Genomic DNA, 25195 nt, shown 5'->3' with positions numbered 1-25195 from the left:
GTTAACAGGGAAATAGAAAAAGTTGTCTCTCTCTGGCCTACACTACACAACTGTCTCCTTTGGGTATCCAGAGCCTTCCATGCAGCCACAGGTGCTTACCTTGGCTCACGGTGAGTTTCCTGTATTGATGAAGGATGATCTTTCCAGTATGTGGTGGTTTCTGGAATGGTTTCTGGAATGCTGAAGTTCTTGAAATCATACAGATGCTTTGATTCATGAAAATTATTCCACAAGGTCAAGTCCGTTATTCTACCCATCTTTAACTCATTCATTAATATTCACTGAGAAGTTCCAGTGTGTCAGGCAGCGGGACACAGTGAGTACTGAGACATACCCCTCACTCCAAGACACTTATAAATATAGGAGGCAGAGGCAAATAAAAACACTGGTGCCACCAACCTCAGTTCTCTTTGGCGCCGGCTAGTTGTGTCATCCCATTGCAGATGAAGAAATCAAAGAAGAGGCAACACAGCTGGTTAAATGCTAGGAAGTGCTAGAACTTAAAATATGGTGGTCTGAAGACAGAGCACAGGATCTTACCAAGTCATAGTCTTATTCCAGTTATTGCACTCATAGGATTGTTTTGAGGAATAAATGAAATAACCCATATAAAGTTGCATAGCACTTGTCATATGCTAAATGCCCAAATAAATGTGAAATGCTAAATGTCCATTGACATTATTGCTATTTTAATTATTATCACCCTGTCACTCATGTTGGAAGAGCATGGTGGTTAAGCATGCTCTGTGCTTTACAGACTGCAATGAAATCCTGACTTGGATACTAAAAATGCATGTGACCTTGGTCAGGATATTTAACTCCCTCGGACCTCGGTTTCCTGGAAAATGGAGATGATAGTGGTAGCTCTCAATGGAAAGTAACCTTCAAGGGAGCAGTGATGCTTTCTGTCTTGCTCTTTGCTCTAACCTCAGCTAATAGACCTCTGCCTACCATAGAGTAGGGGCTCAATAAATATTTGGTGAATGAATGAATATCTCCTAGAACTGTTCTAAAGTTTAAATGAGTTAATATATGTAGAGCGCTTAGGAAAATGCCTGGTATGAGATAAGTGTTCAATTAATGTTAATTTGATTTTATTATATTATTACCATTATTATTGTTATTATCAAATGCCCCTTCCCTCATGAGGCCCTCACTGATGATCTCAACAGGACGTGGTCTCTTTCTTCTCTGCACATGTAAAAGTATTTGCTTGGGCTTATCTTATGACACAACTTCTTTTTTTAGGTATAATTTTTCATGTTTTACCTCCTCTAGGAGACTGAAACTTTTGTGACCATAGGCATTGCTCAAACAACTTTGTGGCTAGCACAACACGTTAGCAAACCTCTACTCTGACAACTCAGTCTTTCTCTTGCTGAATTAGGCTCCTATATTTTTGCACTAAGATTTTGTTTGTTTGTTTGTTTCTTAAGTCAGGTATACCAGGTTGGTAGAGAGACAAAAAGCAAGTCAGATCTGCAGTGTCATGGCTTTTCAGGGAAGACAGTAGATACTGCCCCAGCCAGGTTCCTCCCTTCTCAGACGGTGTCTTCCTCCTCTAGGTGTTACTTAGAGGTGTCTGATGGAGGAGTACAGGGATGAATGGAAGATGAAATCAGCTTTCTTTCCATGACTCTTAATGACACAGGATGGACATTGAAGTCTCCTCTGAAAGTAGGTAGTGTTTAAAGGGAGGAGAGAAAAAAAAATAGCTCTCTTAAGTAACAGCTGTGTGTGTATAGAGCTTTAGAGCTACAAACAGCATTTTCAGATGGTCTTTGGGTGGGTGGAGGGTGTGAAAGGACACAAGAGAGGGCAAGTCTAGGTGAGAGATGTTCAGATACAAGAGAGAGCTCATTCCCTTAGGATAGGGTTGAGGTGAGGCATTAAGAGTGCCCTGTTTAAGGCATGTCATTTGGAAATTAGTATCTTAGTAAGGTAATTCCCAAAGGAATGGTTCCACCAAGTGGTAGGATGCTGTGGTGGAAAGCAAAACAGAACAAAGCATGTGTTTTGGAGCCAGACTGACAGTGATTCTAATCGAGGCTTTGCTGGATAGTCTTGGAAGCCTACACCTTCTGAGACCTAGCAGCATCATTTGTAGGGCGCCTGGGTGGCTCAGATGGTTAAGCGTCTGCCTTCGGCTCAGGTCATGATCCCAGGGTCCTGGAATCGAGTCCCGCATCGGGCTCCCTGCTCAGCGGGGAGCCTGCTTCTCCCTCTGCCTCTCTCTCTGTCTCTTATGAATGAATAAATAAAATCTTAAAAAAAAAAAAGCCTACGCCTTCTGAGACCTAGCAGCATCGTTTGTAGAGAAATAATGTGGCTGTGGTAGTGGATGTTATTAGAGCTTACCATATTCTTCTGGGCCATGGAAGACCATACCTCTCAGCCCTTTTGGAGTTTGGTCAAGTCATATGAGTAATTTTGGACAATGGGTTGTAAACCTAAGTGACACAGATCACTTCCAACCTAAGGCAGTGAAATGCCATGGCACAATTCTACATCTCTTTTTCCTATAAGCAGCCCGAAAGAGGCCTTGTGTTGAGATGGGGCTACAAGATGAAAGCATCTTGGACACTCACCACTACATGGAAGACAGTTGTCCCAGAAAGTTGGCCCATTAGTTTATCTATATTTTCTTACTCCTTAGCTCAACAAGGGTAAATGAACTACATAGCACAGCAATATGGCACATTATAGGCACCGAGTTAGCTCTCCTTCGTTGGGGGTTCCAGGGAGATGGTTTGGAGTAAGAGAAATGGAGGAACATTTGAGTCCATGTAGGTGTCCAATTATATACCACCTTTGTGAAAAGCTAACACTATTACTTTTATTTGGCATCATGACTTCATATGCCAGAAACCACCTGATACAAAAATGGTGCTCAATAAAACTTTGCTGAATAAAAGGGGTGTGGGAGTCTGAGGTCATTTATTGGGTATTCTAAAGGAAGTGCTGCTGTTGGGTGGGATATGTTGGTTAGAGTCACGAGACTAGATATTTCCTTAAATTTGCTTAGTACTTTAAAGCTAGCAACTCAGTTTCAGAGATGTTCCTTGTAATATCTCATTTAATAAATGATATTACATTGACTGTATTCTTTTCCAAAAGCTTCACTCTTCTCAAACAGGACAGGTAAGTCCTCACTTCCAAGGTAGCATTATTTGACATAGAATTGACTTGGACAGAAAATGAGGCAATAGTGTACACAGACTTGCTACTTTCAGTTTTATAGTGTGTGCACCGCTCAAAGATGGTCTCTTTGGCCAAGCCATGTACTCTGGCTGAGGGATGCATTCTCTTAGGAAGGGGTGCTTTTTTTTCTTGACATGGGTGCATCTGGGTTGCATATGACCTGTGTGAGGGGGGTTACTTTCTCTCCTTTGCTTGCCCAAAGCGAATTAGTATCAGCTTAGGGTACAAATATATAGACACATTGTTGTGTTAGCCAGCCTTCCAGAATGAATCCAGGTACTAGCCATCTCCTGGTCATCATGCCCTTGTATAATCCCCTCCCCTTGAACGTGGCTGGACCCGGTGACTAACTTGCAATGAATTGAGTACGCCAAAGATAATGGGCTATTACTTCCTAGACTCAGTTACAAAAGGCTGTGACTTTTGTCTTGCCAGCACTCTCTTTATGGTTGGTACAATCTTTCTTGACTTCTTAACTTGCTCAGTCCGGGGAAGCCAGCTTCCATACAAAGAGGTCAAAGTGGCAAGAAACTGAAGGTGGTCTCTGACCAATAGCCAGTGTGCAACTGAGTTCCTAGCCCAGAAGTCCCTGAGAACTAAACCCTGCCAACAACAAATGAGAGACCTCAGAAGTATGTATTCTTTACGTGAGACTTGAGATGAATGAGTCACTGACAGACACTTGATTCCAGTCTTTTAAGAGACCCTGAGCTGGGTGACCCAACTAAGGCATGCCCAAATCTCTGACATACAGCAACTCTGAGATGTGTGTTGTTTATGCTGCTAAGTTTAGGAGTAATGTGTTATGCAACAAGGGAAAAGTAATGTAATGTAATGTAAAATGTCTTTCTACAGCTCACCTATTTTTTCCTCTTCCAGTGACGCTGACGTTGCAGGTTCATCCTTATATATTAGCCCTTATGTCCAGCCCTTCTGACCAGCACTATGTGTTACATGCCCCCCTTTGTGCATGTGAAGGTGGGGCAGCATGTTATGGAATTACATGGAATTAGACAAAGGTATTTCTCAAGCAGAGAAGCAGCCACACAGCGAGCAACAGGTGACCAGTACAAGGGGTCAGGTGGACAAGTAGTGTACCCTTAAGTTTTCATACAAACAGTCATTCTTGGCCTGGCCACCCGCAAAATCCCTGAGCAACTACCTGGATGATCTATCGCCACAGGCTCTCTTTCAGGGCTGAAACAATTTAGATGTCTTTCCACTCAAAGCAAGTAAATGATAACAGAAGACCCATTATTAACCCAAGGGCACATGTATACCGGGTCCAACCACAAATCTGTAAGAAGTTTAAATGTTCGAGTCTATGATTCAATGTCTAGATACCTTTAATAGCAACTCTAAGGAGAAGGTACTGGTCAGGATATCCTTTTGAGAAGCAGCATTTAGGAGTATAGCCAGTTTTCCCATTTTTCTTGACAAGTCCTTGAGCGCCACTGTTGGTAGATGGACCCTGGGATCCATAGATTGACTCAAGTCATTGTTCTCACACTGTAGATACCAAATGATTTTACTGTAAGGACCACACACATAGAAACTAGGCTGATTGAAATCTGGACTTAAATCCATATAAACCTGTTCAGATGGCAGTCCTCAGTGGTACTTGGGTGAGCTCAGTTGGGAAATAGTTCAAGTCAGTGAAAACATTGAATTAAACTGATATGAACATCTAATTGAGAGCTTACCACATGGAGAGGAGAGACCACAGGATTTGGGTCAGCAGTTTAGGCTTTATGAGCTTGAAGTAATTAAATGGTTGGGGGTAGGCAGTACAATATGATGTGGTTGGGCATTCACTCAGTAAAATGATACTTGCAGCACTTTAAAAAATCAGCCCTGAAGCAAACCTTGTGATTTTTTTTATAGCAATAAAGAAGAGATATATTATTTCCATCTAGAGGTGATGTCATGCAATAGAATTCTTAGAATAATATATGTAGTACTTAGGAGCAAAGTTTTAGGGACAAAATGTCTCAATCAAACCTGGCTCTATCTCTCACTGTGTGACATTGGGAAAGTTAGTCTAACTTCTCCTCAGTTTCCTCATCTGTCAGATAAACATATTTACTAATAGTACCTAATTTAGGAGATTGCAGTATGGATTAGAATAGCTCCAGGGATAATTGAATGGAAAGGCAGATGAATTTAGTGGTTGTACACATGGACCCTCAAGCCAGACTACCAGGATCTGAAGGTGAGCCCCACTACTTCAGATGTTTGCTAGCAAAACAACTTTGCACATGGTTAAATTTCTCTGTGCCTCAGTTTCTCTCCTGTAAAAAGGGGTGATAATAATTGTACCTATTAAGTTAGGTGGTAGTGAGAATTGACTTGTTCATTAAAAAAAAAAATGTATTGACTGAGCTTCTATTATAATCCAGCCACCATTTTAAGTGTTACCAGTATGCCAAAAACAATCACTATCTAGGTGGTTATGTTTTGGTAGAGTGAGAGAGAAAACACACACACACACATTTTAGGAAGGGGAAGAAGATTAGGAGAGCCAGCCAGGGAGGAGACTAGGAGTTGGGGTTGCCAGAAAAAGAATAGGAGTTGGGGGTTCCAGAAAGGGGGTGGGCATATTGTAGCAGCAATAGATAGAGTGTTCAGAGTTGGCCTCATTAACATGAGGGTGTATGAGCAAAGACTTGAAAAAGATTAGGGGGCTACCCATGCAGTTATCTGGGAGGATTCTCCCAGGCAAAAGGCCCAGATAGACCAAGGCCCTTAGCTAGGAACATGCCAGGCATATCTGAGGCACAATATGAATCCAGTGTGCCTGGACTAGTGGGAAGCCACAGCAAGAAGTAGAAAGTGGGATGAGAGAGCTAATGGGGGTTTCCTCAACTGTAGATCCTTGGGCAACTGTTAGGATCTTTGGCTTTAAGTCTGAGTAAAAGGGCTATACTGTAAGATTATAAATGGAGAAGTGACATAATCTAGTTAATGTTTAAGAGGATTGTTCCGGCTGCTGTGTTGAGAATAGATGTAGAGAGATAAGCCCAACAGTGGGAAGGCCTTTGTGGCAGACATTCTGTACTGTGGGTTCTGCATTTCACACCTGGACCATGTACTGGGCTCTGTCCAGTGCAATGTAACCACAGGTAATCACATTATCTCACTTCCTGTTGAGGCCCCGAAGCCCTAGAAATTGCAGAGCCATCAGATGGAAGAGGTCTGGGATTTCTATAGTACAGCTAGGAGCAGAGTGTCCCAGGAGAACCACCAGACCATGGGTATCGGCTTTGAACTTCACATGAAATAAACATCAACTTTGAAATGATTCACGCATCTTAAGTGTTCAATTTGAGAAATTTTGATAGTTGTACAAACCTGTGTACACATATCCCAGACAAGATATAGATCACTTTCACTACCCTAGACGGGTTTTTAAATGACCTTTAGTATAGGATTTTCACTTACCACCAAGGTAAGTACTTTGGGACTTCTATTGTGAGTTTTACCGATTTGTGGGCTTCGTGTAATTGGGTTATTCAGTCTGTACTCTTTTGTGTCTGGCTCATCTTCAACATGATGTGTTGGGGGTTCTTTCATGTTGTTGCACGAGCAACATTTCATTTGATTTTATGGTGTGTAATAGTCTATGATGATATTACAGTGCATTTAGAGATGGTTGGGTTGTTTCCAGTTTTTGCCCATTATGAACAAATCTCTTAAGAATTCCTAAGAGAACTGCGCAGTTCTCTTTGTTGGGGGATGCCTTTCTCTGGGGTAAATACCTGGGATGGAATTGCTAAGTCATAGGTAGATGTATAACTTTGTAAGAAATTGCCATCCAGTTCTCCAAAGTAAAGGAGAACGATTTTATACTCCCACACCCTTACAGTTTGTCTTCCTTTGTGTATACTTGTCTTTTTAAAAACTTACATCTTGTATTTGTTTCTTGCTGGTATATTAGAAATAAAAGTGATTTTTAATGTTATTCTTGTGTTAGGGAAAAATTCTGAACTCTTTTATTAATAATGAGATTGCACATCAATCTTCTTAGATTTTTCTGTGCCTGTTAGTTAATTCCTACCAGGTACAAACATGCTGTCATGCTAAAACATTCTCACATAACCAGTCTCTCTCCTCAAAGAGTTTACAATTTAATTTTGCATATAGGGGCAGAGTGTGATATTTCTCACTAAATATCCATATGTTCCTCCACATTTCCCATCCTCAATTTGGATGGTGTCAATATCACTAATTCTAGCCAATTCTTAACTCTTTTGAGGCAGTTATAAACGGGTGTGGCTTCTCTCTGGTCCTGACCCCCCACACCCTAAGGTCCCCCCTCTGTTTCTCCTGTGCATTTAGCTGGAAGCAAAGGATTCTGAATAAAAGAGTTGAGGATAGAAGCAGCCCGGATTCTTAGGTAAAAGCATTGCTATAGGGGCGTCTGGGTGGCTCAGTCGGTTAAGCGTCTGCCTTCGGCTCAGGTCATGATCCCGGGGTCCTGGGATGGAGCCCCGCATCGGGCTCCCTGCTCAGCGGGGAGTCTGCTTCTCCTTCTCCCTCTGCCTCCCTCTTCCTGTGGCTCCCCCTGCTTGTGCTCTCTCTCTCTTTCTGTCAAATAAATAAATAAAATCTTAAAAAAAAAAAAAGAGCATTGCTATAGGGCCACACAGTTTACACTGGATGGCGATTTAAGTGAGAAATAGGGCTTTGTTAAGCTACGGAAATTTGGGAGTTTATCCACACCTGAAGCTTAACTTAGCTTATTGTGACTGTTACAAAGAGAAGTTAATTACAAAATAATTGGTGCTACCTTAAGATTAAACTCGAGGTGCCAGGGAAACGCAGAGGATACCTGGCCCAGTCATAGAAGTTAGAGAATGCTTTCTAGAGGAATTAAAGTCTAAACTGAGATTGCAAAAATGAATAAGAACTATTGTGTTCCAGCACAGTTCCTAGCACATGGTCATTCAAAAATGCTTTCTGAATGAATCAATGAACACTATCAACAATCAGAACAGAGGTGTGTTCCTGAGGACGTCTGCAAAGGGTTTCTGATTAATCTAACCCTTGAAAATGTGGAATTTTATTTGGGCAACTCCTAGAGGCTAGGACTTTTTGGGAAAAAAACCTCAGTGTATTCCAATTGTGGATTGATGACCAGAAAATGAAAACCTGGCTTCTCACCTGCCTCACACACCACAACAGTGAAGCAGCACTACCCCACCAGCAGGTATTCCTTGGGGTTTCTGTTCCTGGGGTGTGACAGTATTTACATTTCACAGGCAATTCTGTGAGGTTTCTCAAAAACAGAGGAAGCCAGAGCCCAGAGAAGGTAATTAAAAGCAAAACCAAGCAATATGTGCCCTCCTTAACACCCATCACCGGGCTAACCCATCCCCCCACCCCCCTCCCCTCTGAAACCCTCAGTTTGTTTCCCGGGGTCCATAGTCTCTCATGGTTTGTCTCCCCCTCTGACTTTCCCCCCTTCAATTTTCCCTTCCTTCTCCCAACACTACATCAAAAACTAATGATGTACTGTACTGTATGGTGACTAACATAACATAATAAAATAAAAAAATAAAAATCTTTTGAAATATAAATAAATAGATAGATAGATAGATAGATAGATAGATAGATAAAAGCAAAACCAAGAGAGAGAACAGAGGTGTTTACTTGTCTCTGGAAGACCACAAGGCCACAGGCTTGTGGGGAGGGGCGGGCAGGGAGAGAGAGAAGCTGAAAGGAGACTGGCCCAGTGACAGCAGTGACCTAATGAATCAGAAGTAAGTCCATGGTGACCTGGGCGTAAACATCTGAAGGAAACAATAACCGGTGAAGGAAGCTTTTCATTTTGGTTGGAAAGCACTGGAAAGAAATCTTAAACTTAGTCATGATCTTCAGTCTTAATACTATGTTAGAAGCTGGTCAGCACATGAAGACGGTACAGGTCAATTACACAAACTTGTCAATTCCTCCACAAAGAGATGAGGATTTTTTTAAAAAGAAAGAGAAACCTCAGAGCTTTGTTTCGACACTTGAGGGGGACAAAGTGAGTGCTCTTTTAATTGCTTTGTATGTTTTCCCTGATGGATGTTAAATACTCATATAATCAAGCCAAATGCATTTTTTTTTTTTCCTGGTGAGAACTCCTCTCTATCTAACCATTGACAGATAGTATTAGGTGTAATATGTTCTGCAAGGGTTGCCATGGTAAGAGTTCATCTGCTTCCCCCCACCATCTTTCCATAAATAACAGAGTAGGAATGCACAGGAAGCCTGTATAGAAAAGATGTCTGGGGTTAGAGCACACACTTAGAGCTTCGCCATGCTGGAGACTCAGCAGGTTTTGTGTTACATATATTTTGTACTAAAAGCTTCCTCTGTTTCTCTTTCGGTTTTTCTTTCTTTCCCTCTTTCCTTCGGATTTGGGTTGGTGGCCTGATTTTCAACATTAGATAATTCCGAACATCACCACCGAACACTGGCAGATTTAATTGAATTAATGAAGCGGCAGTGTGTGTGTGTGTGTGTGTGTGTGTGTGTGTGTGTGTAGATGCAGTTGAATTTTAGTAGCAGCCCACTCCTTGTAAATACCAACTCTGTCGTAATTATATTAGACTTAGGAGTCATCTAATTTTTACCATGGGGTTTCAAACATGGCTTTATGTTTCCTTTCTAGGAAGGAAAACTCGGTTATCACTTGTTTGCCTACTAAACATTTCTAATCTATTTTCGTGGAATTCTTAAGTAATTCTCTCTTTCGGACTGAATCACTATGAGGTGACATGAAAACTTTCTTTCTTCCCTCTGAGCAGACCAACCTTTGGTGTTCAACTTAGCAAATGCTCATTTAGCGACTATTGTAAAAATCCTCTGCGATTTTCCGGGGAATCAGAGATAATGAGGGTATGGTCCTTGTCTTCCAGAAGTTCTTATTCTGTTTTCGGAAGAATTAGTTTTCAGAACAATAGTCTTGGGCTTAGAAGGTTTTCTTTGTGGGGCGGAGAGATGGGGTTCTGGGGCAGATGCCTAAATATGCTGGTTGAATGCCATGTCGGTTGTGTCCATAGGTAACCTAGGAGGGAGTGAGCATAACTGACTTGGTTGTCCGAAGGCAGAGCAGGTAGAAAAAGGCACTCTATTTGCATATCCAGTCCTCAGTAGTTGCTAGGGGACCACAGCAACCATAGAGCTGAGGTCAGAGCAATCAGGAGAGGCCTGTGGCCACAGTTATTTGGTCTCTCTCCAAGAGGCTTCTGTTACCTTTGAAACCAGAGCAGCTCTGGAGTTTCTGCTCAATTCTGTCCTTTCTAGCTGGGCCCTCTGGACTTAAAGGACAGTTGTTGAATTGGGATGACACAGGGCCTCCATATGCATATCCTGACGTGAACATTCACTTTTTTTTTTTTTTTTAGAGAGAGAAAGAAAGTGCATGCGTGTGTGCACATGAGTTGGGGGGAGGGGCTGAGGGAGAGGGAGGGAGAGAATCTTAAGCAGCTCCACACCCAGCATGGAGCCTGATGCAGGGCTCAATCTCATGACCCTGAGATCATGACCTGAGCCGAAATCAAGAGCTGGATGCTCAACTGACTGAGCCACCCAGGGCCCCCAAACATTCACTTTGGATATTCAAGGTCTTGGCTGAAGAAGGGGCCAACTGCCTGGCCAAGCACAGGGAAGTGATTAGAGTAGAACTCTATCTCTATATGTGCCACACAAGATTTTTATACAGCAAACTTGGACAAATAGTTTTGATTTTATTTTCATGTAATAGAAAAGAATTGGCCAGTACATCAAATCTACAATAGAGTAAATAATGTAAAGTAAAATAAAGTAAATAATGCCACGATAAATAATCTTAAGAAAAAGGTAGATGCATTTAAATAAAAATATTAAGTATCAGTAATATATATAAATATATAAATATTAAGTATTAGTATTAATGGTTTATCATGTATCAGGGAAGAACAGCAGCAGCTGTAAAAAATGACCCATGAGTCTCACAGACTTAATTTAATAAAGGTTTTCCATGCATGTCACAATCCACTGTGCCTTGACGTCATAGCTCTGCTCCATGGAGTCATGGAAGCCCCAGGCTTTTTCCATCGAGTTGCCCGAGTACCCACTGAGCCTTAGAGTCCTTGGTTAGATTATCGGAATATGGCTGGGAGATATGGCAACAGGTAAAGCGTGGAGGTAGTTTTAATGGGCCAGGCCTGGAGATGTTGGTTATCACACCTACCACTTTCCTTTGGCCCGATTCCAGTCACATGGATGCAAAATCCAAGGGAAGCTGGCAATTTCCATGTGTAGAAGAGTGAAACGGTTTGGTAAACATTTAATCTCTGGCCCACATCAATATAATGAATTTCTTAAGGTTAAACATGAATGACTGACTTATTTTTTTAAAAATTTGAGAGAGAGGGAGATAGCAACAGAGATAGCAAGAGAGAGAGCTTAAGTGGGGAAGAGAGGGAGAAGCAGAGAGCCTGATGTAGGGCTCGATCCCTGGACCCTGGGATCATGACCTGAGCCGAAGGTAGATGCTTAACCGACTGAGCCACCCAGGTGCGCCTTGAATGACTGACTTATGAGAACTTTGATGAATAGGCAAAGCATTGAGCTCTGGAGATTTTTATTTTTTAATCACAACACTGATTGTTTTTATAGGTTTCACCACTGCCATTTATTAGTGAGAAGAATATAGGCATGGTACTCGGTTCCTCTGGGGCTCGAAGGCCCTTTGTGGAGAGTGAGGAAATCTATCTAAAGGGTTTTGGGGAGAACAATAGGTGCTCATGCGTGTTTAGCATCATTGCACAATACTTGGCATGAAGTAGACGCTCATCATATGTTAACTCCCCTCCCTTGATATCCTTTTCTTCTTCAGTTTTTGACTTAAATATTTGGGGAGAGATCTTTGTCACTGAGAAACCATGTCAGCAATTAAAACAATAAAATATTTCTTCCCTCAGGGAGAAGGATGTCTTCTCTTTTCCTGTGTTGGAATGCTTTCAATTTCAATGTCATATTTTAAATTTGTGCACACATTCTAAGAATTTTTTAAATCATCAGCTGTGTTTATTTTTTTTAAACATTTACACACTAATCACTTTTGGTCTAGCTAGATTAAACCAAAAGAAATTAAATTAAGCTTTCATAATAAAACCTTGTCTACAATGGCTCAAAATAACCTTTTCGGTGGGTCAGAAAACCTTGTTTTTAATCATGTCTATTTGGTTGGTGCTTTTTATACGGGTCTGTCCTTTGACATTTCGTTAGGACAATGACGAGTCATAAAGTTACATGAAGGAGGCAGTTGTCCTTTAATATCCCCCTTCAACCTGAGGCAAGAATTTCTGAAGCCATTTCAGGTTTATAGGGTTAAGTTTTATATTTAGTGGCCCATTTTCTTATTCATCTACTGTCATCAAATTCCCTTAATCTGTTGAGAAGTTCCTACTGTGACTTACAAAGCCTCAAACTAAATTAGATTCTAAAACTAATGAAACTTAGCAAATCTAGAGCAGTAACCAAATAATATTCTCCCCTCAATGAGCACAGGAATGTTTCATTTTATTATGAATGAGGAAATTCTATGACTCATGGGTGGGAAATTGATCATAGCACAAGCACCAGTAACTTAGACCTTACATTTTTCCCATCAAGACGTCTGATGGGGAATTTCTTCTTCCCCAAGATAGAGAAATCTCATAGGTAACACTTAGAGATAGTCAGATGAAGCTCCCCCAAGATTCCTGAGTCAGTTTAGAATTTCTAGTGGACTGAGAAGTCACCAAAATGTGTGTTAATGGAAATAATAAGAACTTTTGCATTTATTTGGCACTAGTATGTCTTAGACCCTGAAGCAGTGTTTCACAGCTGGTGGAGATGAGGCTTCAGCTCCAGCTGGGTGACTCCCAGAGTTCTTACTTTTACCCTAACTCTGAAGACAGAACCAGACAAAGACCACTAGTCCTTTGGAATCATCAAGTTTGGAATTGAGGAGGATTCTGCCCACTTCCTGAGACACGGTAGGAAATCAATTCATCTTTCCAAATCTTCTCATTTCTAAAATAGGGATTAAACACGGTTAACTATACTGGAATTAAAATAAAAAAATAAAATGAGGATTAAAAACATTTGGAAAAATATGTTTTCTATTTGGTAGGTTATTATTATGCAAAGTACAGGTTCATTTGGGGCTCTAGAGAAACTGAATGGCTGAATGGTCTTTACAAATAGATTGTTTGGCTCAGATGTATTTCCTCTGCCTTAATGAACCAGGGTAAATGTTAGTGATGTTGAATGCCATTTGGAATCCATTACATTTCATTCCATGAGTTATAGATTAATCCAACCTAACATTTACTGAACACTTAACAATGGGGGAAAATTCATTCCAGTGTTTCATAAGAGCCACAAATATCAATAAGCTATGGTCTGGGGTGCCTGGGTTGCTCAGTCAGTTAAGTGTCCGACTTTTGATTTTGACGCAGATCATAATCTCAGGGTCATGAGATCGAGCCCCGTGTTGGGCTCTGCACTCAGTGTGGAGTCTGCTTGAGATTCTCTCGTTCCCTCTGCTCCTCCCCACCCCATCTCTCTAATACCTTTAAAAAAAAAAAGCTGTGGACTTGCTCAGCAGCAGATTCTTGATTGCAGGTGATAGAAACTAAATAATAGTAATGATAATAAAAGGAAATGGATTGGCTTCCCTAACTGAAAGTCAAGGGGTATCCATCCAAGTGGTCAGTGATACCATCAGCAGTTGGTTTCTCTTCATCTCTCAACTCTGCTTTCCTCTGAATTGGGTGTTCTTATAGGTCAGATGGAATTTTTTTGCTGCTAATTCACAGCCTTCTGGTTTAACAGCTACCTTAATGACCCCAGTATAAAAGGAAATTCTCTTTCTGAATAGTTCTGCATGAATCCTAGGTGTCATTCTTATCAGCCTGGATTGGGTCACATGCCTACCCCCAACTAATCCTTTAAGGGAGGGGGATTTGAACTATGGGTTCAAATGGGTAATATTGTACCCATTTTGTGGCCAAGGGGTGGCATCTGCAGCTATGCCAGAAGAGGTGTAGAGAAGAAGTTGTTCCTTAAAGGGACATACATGGAAGCTGAGAAGTGGATGTTCACAAGAGAGATCATTTTGTCTGGGCTGTGAAGGAAGTGTGGGCTTCTGACAGAGAGAGAAAGGGATGAGGTATATTTCAGGTGAAGTCAAGATGAATGTGATAGTTAATTTTATTTGTCAACTTGATTTGTCTAAGAGATGCCTGAGTAGTTGGTAAAAACATTATTACTGGGTAAGTCTGTGAGGGTGTTTCTGGAAGAGGTTAACATTTGAATCTGTAGACTGAATAAAGAAGATTGCCCTCACCAGTGTGTGGGGGCCTCAGCCAATCCGTGGTTGGAGGAAGGGAGAATTTGTTCTCTGTTTCAGCTGGGACATCTGTCTCCTCCAGCCCTCAAACATGACTGCCCCTGTTTTGGGTGGCTTCTAGACTCAGACTGAATTATGCCAGTGGTTTTCCTGGTTTTCCAGCTTACAAATGGCAGATCATAAGACTTCTTAGTTTCCATAATTGCATGAGCCAGTCCCTATGATAGATCTCCCGCTTCTGTTTCTCTGGAGAACCCTGACTAATACAATGAGTAATGACAAAGACATTGGAAATTTAGTACGATTGAAACATAGGTTGTATAAGGAGGTTCAGTGATAGGGTGGAGTCATGTACTAGAATGTTTAGAATGCCAAACAAAGAACCTTAACTTTATTTTCTGGGCAATGAGAAGCCTCTGATAACTCTTGGGAATGGGAAGGAAAATATCTCCCACTACATGGCAAGTCCCTTCAGGGCCAGAAGATAACTCATTACCCCCTTCATGCCCAGCACAAGATAGAGTGCCTGGCACATAGCTGGGTCTCATTAAACACTTGTTGAAGAAATCAATTTCATTACCAAATGTCGCAGGATAGGTGCTTCTATGTGTCAGATACTAACTGCTTTATAGGCACCTTCTGGGTTATCACAGAAACCAGATGAAGGAGGTGTGCATATTCCATCTTATAGATGAAGACTGTGATACTTGTAAAGGTCAGGTGATAGAAGGAGGATGAAGCTTGAGGTCCTCCGCATTTAAACCACAGGCTCCCATGTCACATCAGTGTGACTCCATGTGATTGTGTAACACCTGACAGAATGTTAAGAGCTTTCCATATGTATGCTATCTTCCTCAGGCCGCACTATATTTCCATGAGGTGGGTGTTATTATCATTTCCATTTTATGGCTGATAAAATAAAATTCAGAGAGGAGAAGTAACTCAACCAGAATCCCAGAGCCAGAAAAATGAGGTGCTGACTTGTATTTGGCAATTCTGGGTCCCAAATCCATTCACCTTCCCCAACACAATTAGTTTTCCCACCAGTGGCCAAGCCCTAAACTGAACATGGTGGGGAAGATGATCTGTTAGTGTGTGTGTGTCACGCACACCAACTCTAATATTCAGAGATTCTAGGTTTCCAACAAAATATTAAAAGTGCATAGCACATGTCTCTACTTTTTCAGAGATTATAAAATGGGAGCCATGCAGGCTAAAATGAAAAGATCATTGGAATAAGCTCATGATTTCAGCCGAAGCATTGCTGTTTAAATCTCATGAAACAGGGCTCAGTTAGCTTTCTTAGTATTGTTTTTCTCTTTCATACAAATATCCACAAATTCTCTGCACTAGAGATCCCTTTACATTCCACTGGGCATTGGGTGTGAACTGGCCCAGTCCAAGGGAGTGCTAACTCTTCCACGAAGGGCACTTGGCAAAGTGAACTGGCTTGCAAACCACTTTGACCCTGGAACTTGAACTTTCGTGCAAAGTGGGACATATTCAGAGCATGTCAGATTCAAATCCCTGCACAAATTAGGGATGGAGATGGTGATCCATTTTGTTTCCTCTGACTCTGCAAGTCAAAAGAGAACAAGGATCTCTTTTTGGACTTGGACATGCAGTGAGGGGATAAAAAGAGGACAGTTACAATGATAAAAAAAAAAACTAACATCAGTTGAAGGCTTGGGGCATGTTCCAGGCATTGTGCCAGTCAGTATCGATGGAATCTGCCTTTTAGCATGGAGACTTGACTTGCTTTTGGTCTTTAGGTCATAGGTCTCCTTTTCTGGAACAGAGGATTTTGGTGGATCTTTTAATTTCATTGACATAGACAAACCCACCTCCCAAGACAAACCCAAGAATCCACATTGGGTTCTTGGCAGGGACTCAGTTGACGGTGGAAATACCCAGATGTAGATGCTGCTGATGGCAATATTAAGTCGTTTGTTTAGCAGTTTACATTAGACATCTATTTTGTGTCCCTGAAAACTGTGCAAGGTATTTTTTCCCCCAAATTTTGTTTTAAATTTCTCTATGTCTAAACATTTTTTGTTTTAGGGAAATGTTTGGAAATGTTTGCATGTCTTCTCGTCTAAGCATTTGCTCCCAGGAGATGGGGAGTGGAGGGCAGATCACATGTGAGGGATGTGTTGGCTTGGTTTTCTTCTCACTCAGTATTGAAGGAAAGACTGGGAAGAGAGTTGGGATCAGCTTGGGATCACACAATATATTCCTGGCAGAACCACTGATGTCTGACATCCAGAGTTGACTGACCTTAAATAAACGAGCATTTTAGGAATGGACTGTCAGATCATGTTGATTGCCAGGACTCTGGGATCAGATCACACCTTGTGGGGGGATGGAATTTCCAGGGATGGGAAAGGATAGTTTCCCTGCCGATAGTTGTAGGAAGAGATTAGTTCTAGACGAGGATATGAGGTGTGACTTAAATAAGAGGTAGAGAGGTTGGGATTAATGCATTCTTTTTTTTTAAAGGTTTTTATTTATTTATTTATTTGACAGAGAGAGACACAGCGAGAGAGGGAACACAAGCAGGGGGAGTGGGAGAAGCAGGTTTCCCGCCGAGCAGGGAGCCCGATGTGGGGCTCGATCCCAGGACCCTGGGATCATGACCTGAGCCGAAGGCAGACGCTTAACGACTGAGCCACCCAGGCACCCCAAGGATTAATGCATTCTTTATTCTCTTTCTCTGTGGGGCTTTTCAAGGGGGCTTGGAGATCAGGTCAACCTAGAGTTGAATTTATGGAGATGGACATTGATTCTGGGTGATATGTGTGGGGGGAATTAAGCAAGAAGTCAGGGACAGATTCTGGTTGGAGCAGATGCTTCTACTTATCGAGGAGCTGCTTCTGAGTAGCCACAGAGGAAATAACTAATGGTAGATCAGTAACTCCTCTATAAGCCAAGGTGGGCTAAGTCCCCAGTGCAGGACAACGGTCTCTGCAAGACAACAAATTTGACAAATCAGTTGGTGTCAGAGATTGCAGCCTGCTAGCAAGGTGGAGAGGGTGGAGGAGAATACAAATAATAATAAAGATATAAACAAACATTTGTTGAACATTCATTGAATCCGTACCTTGTTTCATTCACTGTGCTAAGCTCTAGCTTCAAGTACAAATGACTTCTTGCCTGTGAGATGCTCACACCCTGAGAGGCAGGGGGTACTGGGACTAATATGGGAACAGCAGATTCACACCTGCCTTCTCGCCGAGGGAGAGCTACCAATTATTGAAAGTGGGATTTCATATGCTGGTGAACCGTTATTTCTTCTCTTGCTTTCTTTGTATTTCTATCTCTGAACAAGAGCTTACAGTTAAATCGATGTAAGTTAAATGTGGGTGTTGGATACTGTATCTGCATGAAATCGTTTCATCTGTATAACCATCTTTATTTATTTTTATAATTTTATTTATTTGAGAGAGAGACAGAGAGAGTGAGAGAGAGAGAACACGAGCAGGGTGAGGGGCAGAGGGAGAAGCAGACTCCCCGCTGAGCAGGGAGCCCGATGTGGGGCTCGATCCCAGAACTCTGGGATCATGACCTGAGCCGAAGGCAGATACTTAACCGACTGAGCCACCCAGGCGCCCCTGTATAACCATCTTTAAAGGTAGGTAGGTAACAGCTCTTTATTTCCAGGTTATATTAGAGAAATAGCATAGTGAGGTTGAGAAACTTGCCCAAAGTGATATGGAGACAAGGTGTATATCTGGCACTTAGGTCCAAGGAGGAGAGAGGGGACTATAACAGAAATGAAGGGGTACAAGCTTCTTTGGGTCCCTTGGCCCATCTTCAGGGCCATACATCATTTTCAGTTTTATGACCTCCTCATGGTAAATTCACTCACCCATTCTGTAGCATTCATTCTTCCTCATCTTGCTCACCCTCTGCTATAGACTGTTTGTGTTCTCCCCAAATTCCTGTGTTTGAATCTATTCTCTAGTGAGATCATTTCAGGAGGAGTGATAGTATTAGAGGCCTCTGTCTGGGAGGTGATTAAGTCATGAGATTAGAGCCCTCGTGAATGAGAATAGTGCCCCCATAAAAGAGACCCAGAGAGCTTCCTGGCCTCTTCTACCATGTCAGGCATAGTAAGAAGACAGGCATCTGTGAGCCAGGGAGAGGGGCTTCACCAGACAGTGAATCTGCCAGAACCCTGATCTTGGATTTCCCAGCCTCCTGAACTGTGAGGAATACATTTCTGTTGTTTATAGGCTACCCATTCTGTGATATTCGGTTTAGCAGCCCAAGTAGACTAAGACCTCCTTCAAATGGCTCACGGTTTATACTGAATTTCTTATCCTCAAGCATGATAGTCCCTTTCACATCTCTTTGTCTGTGCATCTCCTGTCCTTTTTGCTTAGGGTATCCTTCCTCCTTGTACAGTTGATTAAAAAGCACCTTATCTTTTAAAAAAATCAGGCCAACATCAAGTTTTCTAGAAAACAAGTTTAGCATAGTGTTTAAAAGCATGACCTCTGGCTCTGTCACTTAGCATCTGTGGGAATTCATTAAACTTTAGTTAGTATTCTCATATCTAAACCGTAGCCAGCAGAACTACCTACATCATAGGATTCTTAAAAGTATTAAATATAAAGGACTTTCCATAGATCCTGACACAGAGTGAATGTTGAATAAATGTCATTGTCTGAGTTCTCCATGAAGGTATTCCAGATTTTTCGAGTTAACTACCTTCTCAGGTGAGTTGTAGATATTGTTCATATCTTTATTATAGAATTTGTTGTTATCTTGTAATTATCTACTTAAATGTCTCTTTTTATACCACCTTTTCTCTTGCCCCCATATCTATTTCCTGTCAATAGTGCAAACTCTGCCTTCGGGGAACTCTAGAATCTGTTTTGGAGCTGGATGACTCGTGGTCCGATGGCAACATGGGACCCGTACTGGTGGGAAGTAGTTGGGTGACAACCCCTGGATGCAGTGGCCTTAGAATTACTGATGTTTGCACCTATGATTAATTGGGATGGGATGAAAAGAGTAGGCAAGACATACTTTTATACAGAGGCTTTGCTAAATAAACAGTTTGGGGAAAATGGTAATGATGAGATTACTGGAGTGGATTAACTACATTGCAGTTCTTGGCAAAAGAAAACGATAGACTCAGGCAATAACCTGCCAACTTGAAGTGTGCCATGAAAGCCAGAAGGGCTTCATGGTTGTTTTGAAGAGCGACGATACCTGTTCTAGATCTGGAGCAAACTCTAGAAAATCAGAGGACAGAGCTGCAAAGTAGACCAGTTGCACAGCCATGGCCTCTTTCTTTAGTTAGGACCTGGATAGACAAAGAGGGGGAGTCTGAGAACTGGCTCAGGGACATTTGAGTGGATGAGCCTGAGGATGTTGAGCCCTCAAACTCCCTTGCGTGTCCAACATAGGAAGGAGCGGCCACCTTCCTCTCGCCAGAGGAAAGCATTCTTTCCTTGCTTGGATACTGTGTGAGGCTCTGCCCTGAGACAGGGCCTCACAGTGCTACCCTGTTCTCCTCAAGATCAGCCTCCATAATGCCTCACTTCCTCTAGAACAATATCCAGGGTCGGATCCTAGCACTCATTGTCTGAGTGGAGAAGTACTGTCTGGGCTCCAGGGGAGAACAGCTTACACCCCAAAGGAATTTCAGTAGTTGACTCATGCATACTGGTAAGAACTGGAGAAACATTTGTGAGAATGGAATTAGAAGGTATTGGAGCAGGCGGAGGTGATGATAAGGCTGGATAGGGAAGATTTTTTATGTCAGGGCACTTACTCATGACTCTGGATTTGGGATCTGGAAAAGATATCTAGGTCTTCTGGAAAGGCACCTTGAAGCTTAAATATAAAGATGAACTACAGTGAATGGGGTGATGATGCCAGAAACTCCTTGGAAGTATCTTAAGGGATGGGTCAGAAGGCTCAGGTAGGTGGAAATGTTTGAATGGCCTACTGTGTCCAACCTTGAGAGTGTACCAGCTGGCTATGTTTCCCAGGAGATTCCAGGGAATACATCCTTCACTAAGAGAGTATGGAATTCGTTGGTGAGGGGTGTACTGTGTACTGGATTTTTCAATAGCCCAGTGGTGGCTGTTTTAATATAGACTTGGTTAGACAGCAGGAGATGTTGCCATAAAACTGAACCCTTTCACACATAAATGATGGATTTTAGGAATGGCAGAAGCCACATGGCCACATCTAAACACCAGATGCAAGATAGGAATTGTGATCATAATTAGCATTGAGGCCAGAGTGATAATTGGGGTGTTTTGTCCAACAGCAATATGAGTGGTAACTATTATGACATTTCTTGGGGGAGGAGGGGGGGGAGGGAGGAGGGGGTAGAGAGAGAAATGGAAAGTCAACTCAGGTGTTTTCTCAAGTCGTAATGTCAAAGAAGATTGAGAGCTCGTGGGCAAAGGCTGACGTCCGTTGGCACAATAGGAAATCATGCTCCCTCATTCAGTCTCCAGATTTGTATCAGTTCACAGACCCAGACCCTACTAATAGAACAAGATGCTGGATCTCCTTGATGATCTCTGAAAGAATAGTTTTATATAGTGAACATACCTCTCTCTGATCCTTCCCTAAAATGACCTGCAGCCATTCAGTGGGATAACTGCATGGGGAAGGAGGAAACCTTAGGCTTTTGATAGATTGCAGCTGTTAAAGGGTTTGAGCTGGTACTAATACGAGAGTCCTCCAGCTGGGGTGGGAGCCAATGGAAGCATGGGAGTAAGTGGATTTTGGGCCCAAGTCCTTATTTTTGTGGTTATTATCCAGGGCTCAAATGGGATAGAAAAACTTAGCATCTGGTGGGATGGTCACACTGGATCTCCAGACTGTGGAATAAAGATTATTAACGTAGAATTCTAAGACTAGAAACTCCTGACACTGACCTCCCCCATCCGTGGCCAAGGGAGTTGATCAGAAATGAAACTGTTACTATCAAAGATTCAGGGATACAGAGGTGGTGGTTTTCTTATTGCCCCTTTCACCAGCACGGGCTCTGCAAACACCAACGGAGAGTAGAGAATTACAAGGGGCTACCGAAAGCTTAACTAGATGGCATTATACCACAGCTGCTGGGCTAGATACGGTATGTTTTGGAGGAGATCAAAACAGTTTCTAGCATTGGAATGTATGTATTAGGTTGGTAAATACATTCTTTTTGACCTCATTAGCTGGGGGTGAGGAGATCACTTTCATAGGGCAGGACAGCATCCACCATTCGCTGTCTTCCCTGGAGGCTATGTTAATTCTCCCACACTCTGTTGTAACACTGCCTATGAGAGATCTCAGCCAACTTGACATGGTCTAGACCTTCATGCTGTCCACTGTACTGATGCCATCACACTCCCAGATTGCCCATCATATTCTGAGTATTAGCAAATACACCAAATCACATAAGGTTGGATGGTCAAAGCAGCAATTCATTATATGATGGAAATGTATGGAAATGGTGTACTTGGGATGGGCGCAGACAGATCCAAAAGGCACATGTAAATTACTAAACTCGATAGCCAAGATTCATTCCCATATTGTATAATGTATGGCTACCTAGACTCTCTCAACACACATCTTTGTTGGGGTGTTTCCCATGACCAACTGGCAAAGGAGGGAAAGAGGAACCAGAGGCTGGTTCCCAAATGGGTTGGCATGATAAGTGGGTGCTAGCCAAAAATGGACCACTGCCCTATTATAGCACCACTTGGGTGGCACTGAAGGACAATAGTGAAGGGAAATCCTTGTGTTGGGCAGAGCCTCACACATCTCGTCATCAGCTTGGTGTGAAGGGAGAAACAGCCCTAGGTACAGATATATATATTTATTCATTCTTAAGGAGTGGCAGATAGCTTGGTTGGAAGAAACATGATTGAAGAATAAGGGAAAAGGAGCTGGTGGAAAGCAGTATGTGGATAATCCTATGGCCATGGGCCCCAAGCTTGAGGATCGTTTTATTTCATCTAAATACCTGACAGAGAGTGTCTCTCATTAAAAAGGTTGTCAGTGCCCAGGGTCCCGGGGGACAGAATAATTTGACCTGCATGTCAGTGGCCTCTGTCTGTGGCCAGTGTCGCCTGCTGCAGCCTCAAGGTGACTGGCAACAATAGTTTTCTAAACCGTAAAAAGAATGTTTCTCTTCATTTTATCAATTCCACTCTTTGACCATATTCGGTCTTTTTTTGTTGTTGAGAAGCTGTGCCTTATGAATTCAAAGAAAACGAATCATACATTTCTTAGTTAAGATCATAGGGAGAGGACATAAACCATAGATGTCTGTTAATTATAATCCATACTTGCTATGGGATACTCTCTAACTATGGAAAATAAGATCAGCCTGCATAGATACAGAAGGATTTCCAAATTACATGTTTAAAGGGAAAAAATGGGGGGGGCGCCTCCTGAGCAGCTCAGTCAGTTGGGCCTCCAACTCTTGATTTCGGCTCAGGTTGTGGTCTTGGGGACCTGGGATCAGGCCCCACGTTGGGCTCTGTGCTCAGCGGGGAGTCTGCTTGAGGATTCTCTCCCTCTCTCTCTCTCCTTTTGCCTCTCCACCTGCTCGCACATGCTTTCTCTAAAATAAATAAATAAATCTTTAAAAAAATAAAGGGAAAAATGAAGAAAATGAAAAGTTCAAAATACTGTGAGGAGTAAGATCTCTTTGGTATAAATAAAAAAATATATGACTCTACGTTCACACTAAGTGATATAGTTGATTAATTGATTTAATACTTTTAAAGTACTTCAAACTGTGCAGGCTTAATAGTTGATGCTTTGTGAGTTCTGGCTTATATTATATACACCATCATATATCACATTTGTATTTTAAATTGTTTATTATTAGCATAGTAGTAATATTGGTGGAGGAGGGTGTGGGTGTATAGGCCATAGAGTTTTTTTGTTTTCTTTTGTACCTTTGTGTTTGGTTGTTTTTTCGAATCAAATCCATATGTTATGTTTTTTCTCCTTTTTGTCTTTTAAAAATGTCAGGGGTCATTTGGACAATAAGTTAGTTTATCAGCTATTTCTTGTTTCCTTTTTGAGAATTTTCTATTTAAAAACTTTAAAATAAATTTGGATAATAACAAAAATAAAAAAAACACACACACAAAGTTTAATTAAAAGAGAAGCGGATATTATCTTAATTTGAAATAAGTGTGCTGAGGGGGAAAATTGTGGGTCTGTGCACAGCTAGATCAGGTTCTGCTCATTTACTATTGGTGGGAACTTGAGTCGGTCCAGTTGTTTTCTCCTGACTTTGCTTTTCATATCTGCAAAATGGAAATATTGGCACCTATGCTATAGAATCACCCTGAGGTTTGAGATTATCCTTTCAGTACAGGAGCAGGGAGTGGTGACATATATACTCACACGTATACCTAGACACACGCATACACATACATGACAGAGAGTGAGATTTTCCTCCATAGTAAATCGTATGCCAGAGTAACAGGATGCAGTATTTTGAATGCGTGGATTTGGAAGCTGGTTGCACTGTAGATTTACTGCTAGGAAAATGTGACTTGTACAAATTAGAAGTCACCAACAAAAAGGGAAAATGCCAATGTAAACATCTCCTTCCTGTTCCTTTGTCGGAAAGTCAGAGAGAAGAAAAGAAATTTTAAGCCCAAGGACACGTTTTAAGCCCGTGATTTGCCCCAAATTATAGTCCTCCTCTGCTTCCCTCCTCATCTGGAAGCACCTTCCTCCAGGTCCCTAGGTGTATTTGTGCCACTCAGAATAATTGGCTCATTAGGCTGCCGTGTTGCTCCTCATCCTGCACCCACATCCCTCCAGTGAAGCTGGATGGAACAAGCAGAGCTCTCTATTCACACACTGCACAGCTTGCTATCTTTTTTGCATATCTCTAAATCAGAGAGGACACAAAAGGATGTTCCCCCCTCACCTCCCCTCTCCGAGTTAATTGGCAAGCTCTCATGCTTAACTGCGGAGTGGGGAAGCATTTCAATGCCATGGTAATACTGCCCCCATGTGGTCAAATTTTGAAAATCTCTCCCAAATCCTTCCGCCCAGGTAAAACTTACCATCCAAGGACCGAGGCCCTGAGCTCTCAACTCTACAGCTGTGTTGGTTTCCTAGGAGGAGCTACTGTCATCGTTTAGATAGAACAGCTAATTAACTTGCGTAGAGAGGCTGCGTGTACTTGATTTTGGAGCTAGCTGCTAATTCTCCCAATAGTATGATTGTAGTTTTAAACCACTGGTACTTTGAGGTTCCTGCTCTGGGAAGTAAAGGTGAAAATTCACTCTTACAAGAGGTCAGGGAAATAGAGTAATGCAGGCTTTAAATGCCTTGAGATTCTAGATGGGATGGTCTAATAAAGTGTATGGGAGCAAAGTGGAATTTGCCTGCAGAAACACTGTGGCTTGAACGCTGTCACTTTATTTAGGGGCATAAGCTGAACCCAGTTTTTTAATTTCCTGAGTCCATATTTTGTTCTGAAGAAGTGCTGTGAACAGTACCCCAAATACTTTGAACTGAGTTAATTGTACGGATTGTTTCTTGTAAAATTGCATTATAAAATGTGGAATGCAGTGCTAATCTTAGCTTGCCTAATTATTACATATTTGAATATAACTTCAAGAGTCC

The 25195-nt window shown here is 41.9% G+C and overlaps 1 pseudogene; it reads right to left on the bottom strand.

Moving 5' to 3' along the window:
• Nucleotides 1–19864, bottom strand: part of LOC148164932 (transforming protein RhoA-like) — a 57598-nt pseudogene extending 37734 nt beyond the window's left edge.
• Nucleotides 19865–25195: the final 5331 nt, after the last annotated feature.

Source organism: Eumetopias jubatus, unplaced genomic scaffold (genome assembly GCF_037043125.1).
Source record: "Eumetopias jubatus isolate StellerSeaLion01/CBP00866 unplaced genomic scaffold, mEumJub1_p1.0 scaffold_2, whole genome shotgun sequence".
NCBI classification, from domain to species: Eukaryota; Metazoa; Chordata; class Mammalia; order Carnivora; family Otariidae; genus Eumetopias; species Eumetopias jubatus.
Note: the sequence above shows the minus strand (reverse complement) of the source record. Positions and strands in the feature narration are given on the sequence as shown.